A 7,430-nucleotide genomic window follows, 5' to 3' on the forward strand; every position below is an offset into this window, starting at 1 on the left:
TAAATAGATCCTTGTCGATTTTTAACTTTGTTGATTTTTAATCTTATCGGTTTTTTTATAGAAAAACAATCACATTCTGTTCCACGTAACAATTTTCACTCAAAATCATATACTATTCCTGCTCCACCTGAAGATTTTGGCTTAAACAATAAAGATTCTGATGTCGAAAACAAAAAATATAAATAATGATGAAAATGAAATACATTTAGAGCAAGGTATAGGAAAGAATGGGGGAATGACGGTCATCAGGCAATGCAGGTCACCCGTTTACAGAAACATACAACAGTTATATCAAACTTTTTTTGTCTCTATCCGTTTACATACATGATTATCGAGTAATTCATTATGCCGTCCCTATTAAACCAATATAAATTAATAAAAATCTGATGATTCTTGTTTTAACTCAGAAATAAATATTTTTATCGGCTCTCAATATAAAGAATATACATATGATGTTTTTCTCAGAAAAACATTTCATATAAGAATCGATGTACTTTTAATAAGGGTTTTGCAAAATTTTTAGTAGTTAAAATTACATTTAATCGTTTTTTATGACTTTTTTGGTTCTTTAGCTTCCATTTCGCCCATATTAAAACGATGACATCGTATAAATATATTATTATTTAATATAACAAATACACTCGGTTTTTGGGGTAACGGTAGTCGCTTGCACAGGAAAATTGCAGTCGAACGTAACCTATTAACCATCGGGCACATGCCTGCAAACGTCGAGTGACAGCGTGAACATTACGATATGTATATACCTATATTTATACAACAAATTTGATGGAATTTATCCAAACTCAGTGAGAAATGAATAATATGCATGATTTACATAAAATATATGTTCAATTTGATGGACATTTCAGTCTTGAAATAACGCCAGAATTTTAGGTTAAAATTTCAATTTTTCTGTTAATCATTAATTGTAATTATATTTTCAATTTAAGATGTTTCGTTATAAGACGAGAAAAACAGAAAGAAAAAAATGGTCTTCAGACGAGCTCAAAGCAGCTATCGGGGCAGTAAAAGCTGGAATTCCCATTCGTCAGGCTGTGACTGCATCAAACGGGGACATGTCTGCAAACGTCGAGTGACAGCGTAAACATTACGGTATGTATATACCTATATTTATACCACAAATTTGATGGAATTTATCCAAACTCAGTGAGAAATGAATAATATACATGATTTACATATAAAATATGTTCAATTTGATAGACAATTCAGTCTAAAAATAACGTCGGAAATTTAGATTAAAATTTCAATTTTTCTGTTAATCATTAATTGTAATTATATTTTCAATTTAAAATGTTTCGTTGTAGAGAGTAAAAATTATTTTTTACTTTCAAAAAAAAGATGTCTTTAAAACCAAAATGAAATAGTTGACGGATACTTCATCAATCATTCTTCGAAACTGGAAGCATAAAAGTCAAGAAAAGTAATATATAATTGAGCCTGCATTGATTAAAAAAATCTCTGACTTGACCACAATTGACCAACGTGTTGGGTAAATACGGTCGCCTCTTGAAATAATGCCAGCTGGTCGCTAGCAGGCAAAATTCGGTGGTATATTTTGATTACGAGCTTAAAATCCATAGAACCAATCTAGGCCAGCACACTTTTTTTCTTTGTTAAAATTATTGGGGATGTTGTAACGTTCAGCAAAATCGAATGCTTCGCAGCGCACTTGAAAAAGTGTCTTGTGACGTGGTCTTTCTGAGCCCGTCACAAGGGCGGACGCGCCCGGCCGGGAGGCGTCTGAGAGCGCTTTAGTTTTGTGTTTCGTGCGGGTGAGCAGCGACCTTTTCGCTAGCTCACCCGTACTCTGTATCGGGATCGAGGTGGTGGGCCGGGAGAACGGCCATTGTTTTAGGAAGAAGAGGACCCAGGCGAACAACGGAAGGACGACCTCGGAGGGGGAGGAGCGGAGACTGAGCGACCGGCCCGGTGAGTATAAAACACACAGTATCGAGGGAATAAGAGAGAGAGATACTGCCAAGGAAATCATTACAGCCTCGAGTGGACGATCGGGAGCGGCCCGGAGCAGGCAGGGGAAGGCGCCGGCATCTCTACACGAGGATGGACACCCCTAAGGGGTCCCGCCACCACACGTCGAGGAGAAAGCGGAGATCCCTCGGGCCTGATCACCCCGGAAAGGTCTCCCCCAGCGAAGCAAGGCTAACGAGAATACCCACCCAGCCGTACGAGGTGTGAGCGGGGCCGCCAGGATCGGGTCTGCGGAAAGCGCTACCGAGGACTACAATTCAAATTTGGCGGCGGAAGCCCGCGACTAGCCGCGACACGCAGGAATCGATACGAGGATCGATTCCGGGTCCGGCGCGAAGCGCAACGCTGCCGCAAAACCTGGCAACCGGGCCGGGGTAGCGCGCATTGTCTTCCCCCTCCCCACCAGCGTACCTTCCGAGGTCCCGCCGGCCCGAAAGGAAATCACTGTTCGGCAAGCCGGTGTCCTGCGAACACGTGGAAGGACAACGACCCACAACCGCCACCTGCGACGGCGAAATATTGTAAGGCCACCTCCTCGATCGTTTGGTAAGCGCGGATTCGGCGGGGACCCGTGAGTTATTAGAAAATTATAACGATACCGAGCCATTAAGCTATAAATCAGTTAATACCGAGAATTTATTGAGAGACTCACGGGACTCGCGTCGATTTCCGCGTAATTAAGTTTTGCGTATTTCTTGCCTTCTTTGCCTCTCCGAGGGGCACCGAAACGAGTCGACAGTCACATTGTATCGTAATTATATTATATAGAATCATTTATTAACCAGTCTTGAGAATAAGTTACGCTGGATTAGTGTATGGTCTTTTCGATTCCGAGCATAAAGCCAAGGGAGGAGATTAACGTTAACGAGGAGTCACAATAAAGCCCAGCGATTCCCCCTACGGCTCGATGATAATATTTTATTCACACTTCGTTAATATTTATAAATACCATTAACTGAAAATATATTCTTCTTATTTTATCTTATTTCTGAGTACAATTAATATAGATATTTCCTCTCTCTCTCTCCGAGACTGCGATTCCGATTCTCCTAACAGAAAGAACCACGACACTCTACCCCCTGTTGATACCGAGCTACCGAGGCCGAGCCGTCGTGTCCGCTGATTATTTGCCGAGATATTGTTGAAGGGTGCGGCCTGACCGCACCTGGCGCCCAAAAGATACGATACCGAGCAATCAGTGATACCGAGCAATTATTGAGAGAACGGAGAGCGGCACGACGAGGTTGCGCAGCAGTCTCTCTCGCACTCTCTCTCTCGTTTGACGAGAGAGGACGGAGAGACGGTCGCAGTCTATATAAATATATATATATATATATATATATATATATATATAGGGGCGAATGGGGGAATTGCATTTAGTATAAATTATTTTTTATTTTCAGTAAAAAAAAATATCTATAGAACCAAAATGGAATAGTTGACGGATGCTTCATCAATCATTCTTCGAAAATGAAAGCATAAAAGTTAAGAAAGCTAATATATAATATATATATATATATATATATATATACACATACATATATATTACATACAGGGTGTCTGGTAACTAACGGACCAATGATTAAGAGCGGATTCTCTGGCCAATTTGGAGACGATTTTTTCTTAGTAAAAATGTTGAGAAGTCAATTATTTTCGAGTTATAAGCGATTGAAAAAAATAGGTTTTTTTAAAACTAAACGTTTTGGAGTTAAAAATCTAACAATTACATTCTTCAGTTAATTTCAGGTAAAGTTTACTATAATAAAATTTTAATTTGAGGCTTAGTTATAAAGATACATAATGACAAATATTGGAAAGTTGTAAAACATGATGACCTTTTTCGACATTTTCGCTGAGGAAAAATCGTTCCCAAATTGACCAAAGAATCCATTTGTAATCGTTGGTCCGTTAGTTACCGGACACCCTGTATATATTCAGTGGCGGAAAAAATTTGTCTCTCACACTTTCATCCGTACTTGAAAAAGGTCCAGATTTATCAGAAGCACATAAGTACAAGTAATGCATTTATTATATACATACATTTATGAAGTGGTAAAACTTCTCGCATTGATATATATATATATATATATATATATATATATATAAGTAATGCATTGATTACATACATACATTTATGAAGTGGTAAAATTTCTCGCATTGATTTCTGAATGCAACACATCGAATTTCACCACTTTCATCGATTAGATTCATGGAAAATAGTTTGCCCTCTCCTCGAAAATTACACCATGTCCTGATTGAAAATTTACTTGCCACACGAGCCTTGATCATCCACCTAGATTAGCATTTATTTTCCTCTAATATCATTTGTATTTAAAAATATATTTTATACAGCGTTGATTTTGCTCACCTACTGTGATAAGGCCTTAATGCTGCAATTGGTATAGCTGATATACCAAAATAGATAAGATCATAACTTAAAAATTCCCTTCTGACTGCATGATTTGGATCGTTTATTCACTGTACTACAAATAAAATAGATTTTTTATTCATTTATGATAAATTCACATTAAATATGCATCCAAAATTGATTCTAAATAATTGATAGTGGTGGTATTAAGTACAATCTTATAAGTTATTAAGTATAATCTTATAAGTTCAAATTTGTTCACATGGTTTCAAACTCCTTATTAACTAATTTAAAAAAAAGTACATTATTTCTTATAAGTATTATTCAAATCTTAGAAAGTGTAACTCAAGTACATATTGAACTTGATCTCATATCTAATAATTGACGAAAAAAGTAACAATATTACTAATCTATTACTATTACTAATCTCATAAGATGTAGCTGTAGATGTATTAGGTGTAGTTACATATTCAAGCTGTAATTTGTTGTCATTGTTAATTGGGTTACCTATTCTATAACCAACTTTGTCACCAGGAGCTACCACTTCAACATCTAATATCAGCGTCACACATCTAGATTAAATAAAATAAAATATGCTCCACTCTTGAATTGTTTACTTGAATTTAATTGAATTAAGTTTCTTTATATATGTGTGTAATTTAATGTGTATATTTAATAAATAAATATATTGTATATTGTATTAGGAGTACAAATAAGTTTCCGCCGTTTTTTATAAAAAATTGAATATTTATTGTAACAGAACGGTAGTTTAAGTTTATTCAAAGTATTGTCCATCACTAGCAACCACTTTTTCCCATCTCTCAGGCAACATTCGGATTCCACATCTGAAGAACTCCTTATCTTTTGAGGCTATCCATGTATCAACCCAATTTTTGGTATCTTCATATGTTGTGAACCGCTGCTCCGACATAGCATGTGCCATTGACTGGAACAGATGATAGTCGGATGGCGCTATGTCTGGTGAATACAGCGGGTGGGGTAACACTTCCCAATCAAGTGTTTTCAAATAGTTTTTCACCGGAACCGCTACATACGGACGAGCATTATCATGGAATAGAATTCGTATGGAAACCAATTTCCTTGTTTATGAATCATTCCTAATGATTTTAAACAATGTGAAACTGCTTGCTGAGTGACTTCTAATGTGAGAGCAAGTTCCTTTTGTGTTTGAGACGAATCTTCCTCCAATAATTCTTCCAATTCTGCATCTTCGTAAATTTTAGGCCTTCCACTGCGGTCTTTGTCTTCTACATCAAAATCACCGTTTTTAAACTTTTGAAACCACTCACGACACGTTCTCTCACTCAAAGCAGCTTCATTATATGCTTCTACGAGCAATCGATGCGCCTCAGCTGCAGATTTTTTTAAATTAAAGAAATAAATTAAAAGTTCCCGCAAATGACGTTTATTTGGCTCAAATTTAAACATTTTCAGCTCAAGAAAATTATATTTTACTAACACGGAGTCACTAATATAGTAGGATTATGTTATTTTAGAACGAACAGACTAATTTTTAAGCCGGTTATCATCTGCAAATTCTAACGAAAACCGCGCGCCGCGACACCTTCCTTAAAACGGCGGAAACTTATTTGTACTCCTAATATAATATATATGTGTAATTTAAAATACCTTTCCTTTCCATTACTGTTAACTGATGTTAAGGTATAATTTAATATTTTGCAGACTGTATATAAAGTCAAAGTATTACTTGTTATCAAGTTATTTAACTGAGTAATCAGTATTGTTAACGAGTTCAATCTCTGCCCATCAGATAGAAGTATTCTATATCATTTATCCATATTGGTGGAACTTGATATTTTTCTGTAATCCTAAAAAAATTGCATATATATTTTAGAATTTTATTCCACACAAATCGAGCTATAGAATTAGAAATATTTTTTGGCATCTATGTCCATACAAAATATTTTTAAGGTAGTGCAGTTTTTCTGCAGTAAAATTTTCTGAACATTTTCAATCCATGTTACTTTTACAAGAATAAAAATAAAAAATAAAAAACCTAAAAACTGTCTTTATATATATATATATATAAAATTATTATATATACGTACCAATATTTGAAGTACCGGTTTCTTAATATCTACACCATTCATAAGTAATACATAAAATAAAATAAAACTTAAAAAAAAACACAATTAATTAGACTCGAATTGTGTTGCAACGCAATAATTCAAGGAAACATGCCAACTAAACGAACGAATATAATAAAAAAAAATTAATACAATACACCCAGCTAGCCAAGAGTGATAAAATCACGTTTCGTTAAAGCTTTGCGGCAAAGTTTGCTTTAAGTTTAACAACAATTTTCTGGCAAACATTTGCCTTGCTTTGTCTTGTCTAAATATTTCGAACAAATTAACGGCAAAACTTTTCGTTATATGATGCTTGCCAGCAAAAACTCAGCTTAATGCGGACACACCTTGTCGCAATTTTGCTACAAAGGCCTGCTCGAGTTTACCGCAATCTTTGTGCAAAGTTTGTATCATTTTGCTAGCTGGGACAATAACGATATAAGCTTTTGTTAAAAAATTACATCTAATGCTCCTTTCGTTAAATTATACATGTCTGCAGATTATTACGAATTATTGTTAATACAAACAAAAATCTTGACAGATTCCTTGTTAAATAAAAAAAAAGTACTCGATTTTTACAACGATTAAATATGTTTTATTGTCCGACATCTTTGTTTTTGCTGGATTTTGTCTGCAACGAACTGTCAACCTCATCATAATAGGCCTGTTCTTTTTGGCTAAACTCGTTGCACTAGTTCATGTACTAGTTCAGAAGTAGTGCAAACTGGGACAGCATAAGAGGCCTGTTCTTTTTGGCTGAACTCGTTGCACTAGTTCATGTACTAGTTCAGGAGTTAGTGCAGACTGGGACAGCATAAGTTTTCCTCGGTGCAAGAATATTGTACTAACGAAAAGAATGCGATAGTACAGTATTCAATATGGCGCACTTCAGACACGGTAGAATGTTAGCTGACTTAGAACTTCTGGAGTCTTCAGATGAA

General features: G+C 35.8%; 1 long non-coding RNA gene across 1 annotated transcript; it reads left to right on the top strand.

Moving 5' to 3' along the window:
* The first annotated feature begins 664 nt into the window (after positions 1-664).
* On the top strand, positions 665-1,113 carry LOC114928646 (uncharacterized). Its single transcript, XR_014924543.1, has 2 exons — positions 665-756; positions 951-1,113. It is a non-coding gene; the product is annotated as an uncharacterized LOC114928646 (long non-coding RNA).
* The last annotated feature ends 6,317 nt before the right edge of the window (positions 1,114-7,430 follow it).

Source organism: Nylanderia fulva, unplaced genomic scaffold (assembly GCF_048542155.1).
Source record: "Nylanderia fulva isolate GAGA-0341 unplaced genomic scaffold, ASM4854215v1 Scaffold196, whole genome shotgun sequence".
NCBI classification, from domain to species: domain Eukaryota; kingdom Metazoa; phylum Arthropoda; class Insecta; order Hymenoptera; family Formicidae; genus Nylanderia; species Nylanderia fulva.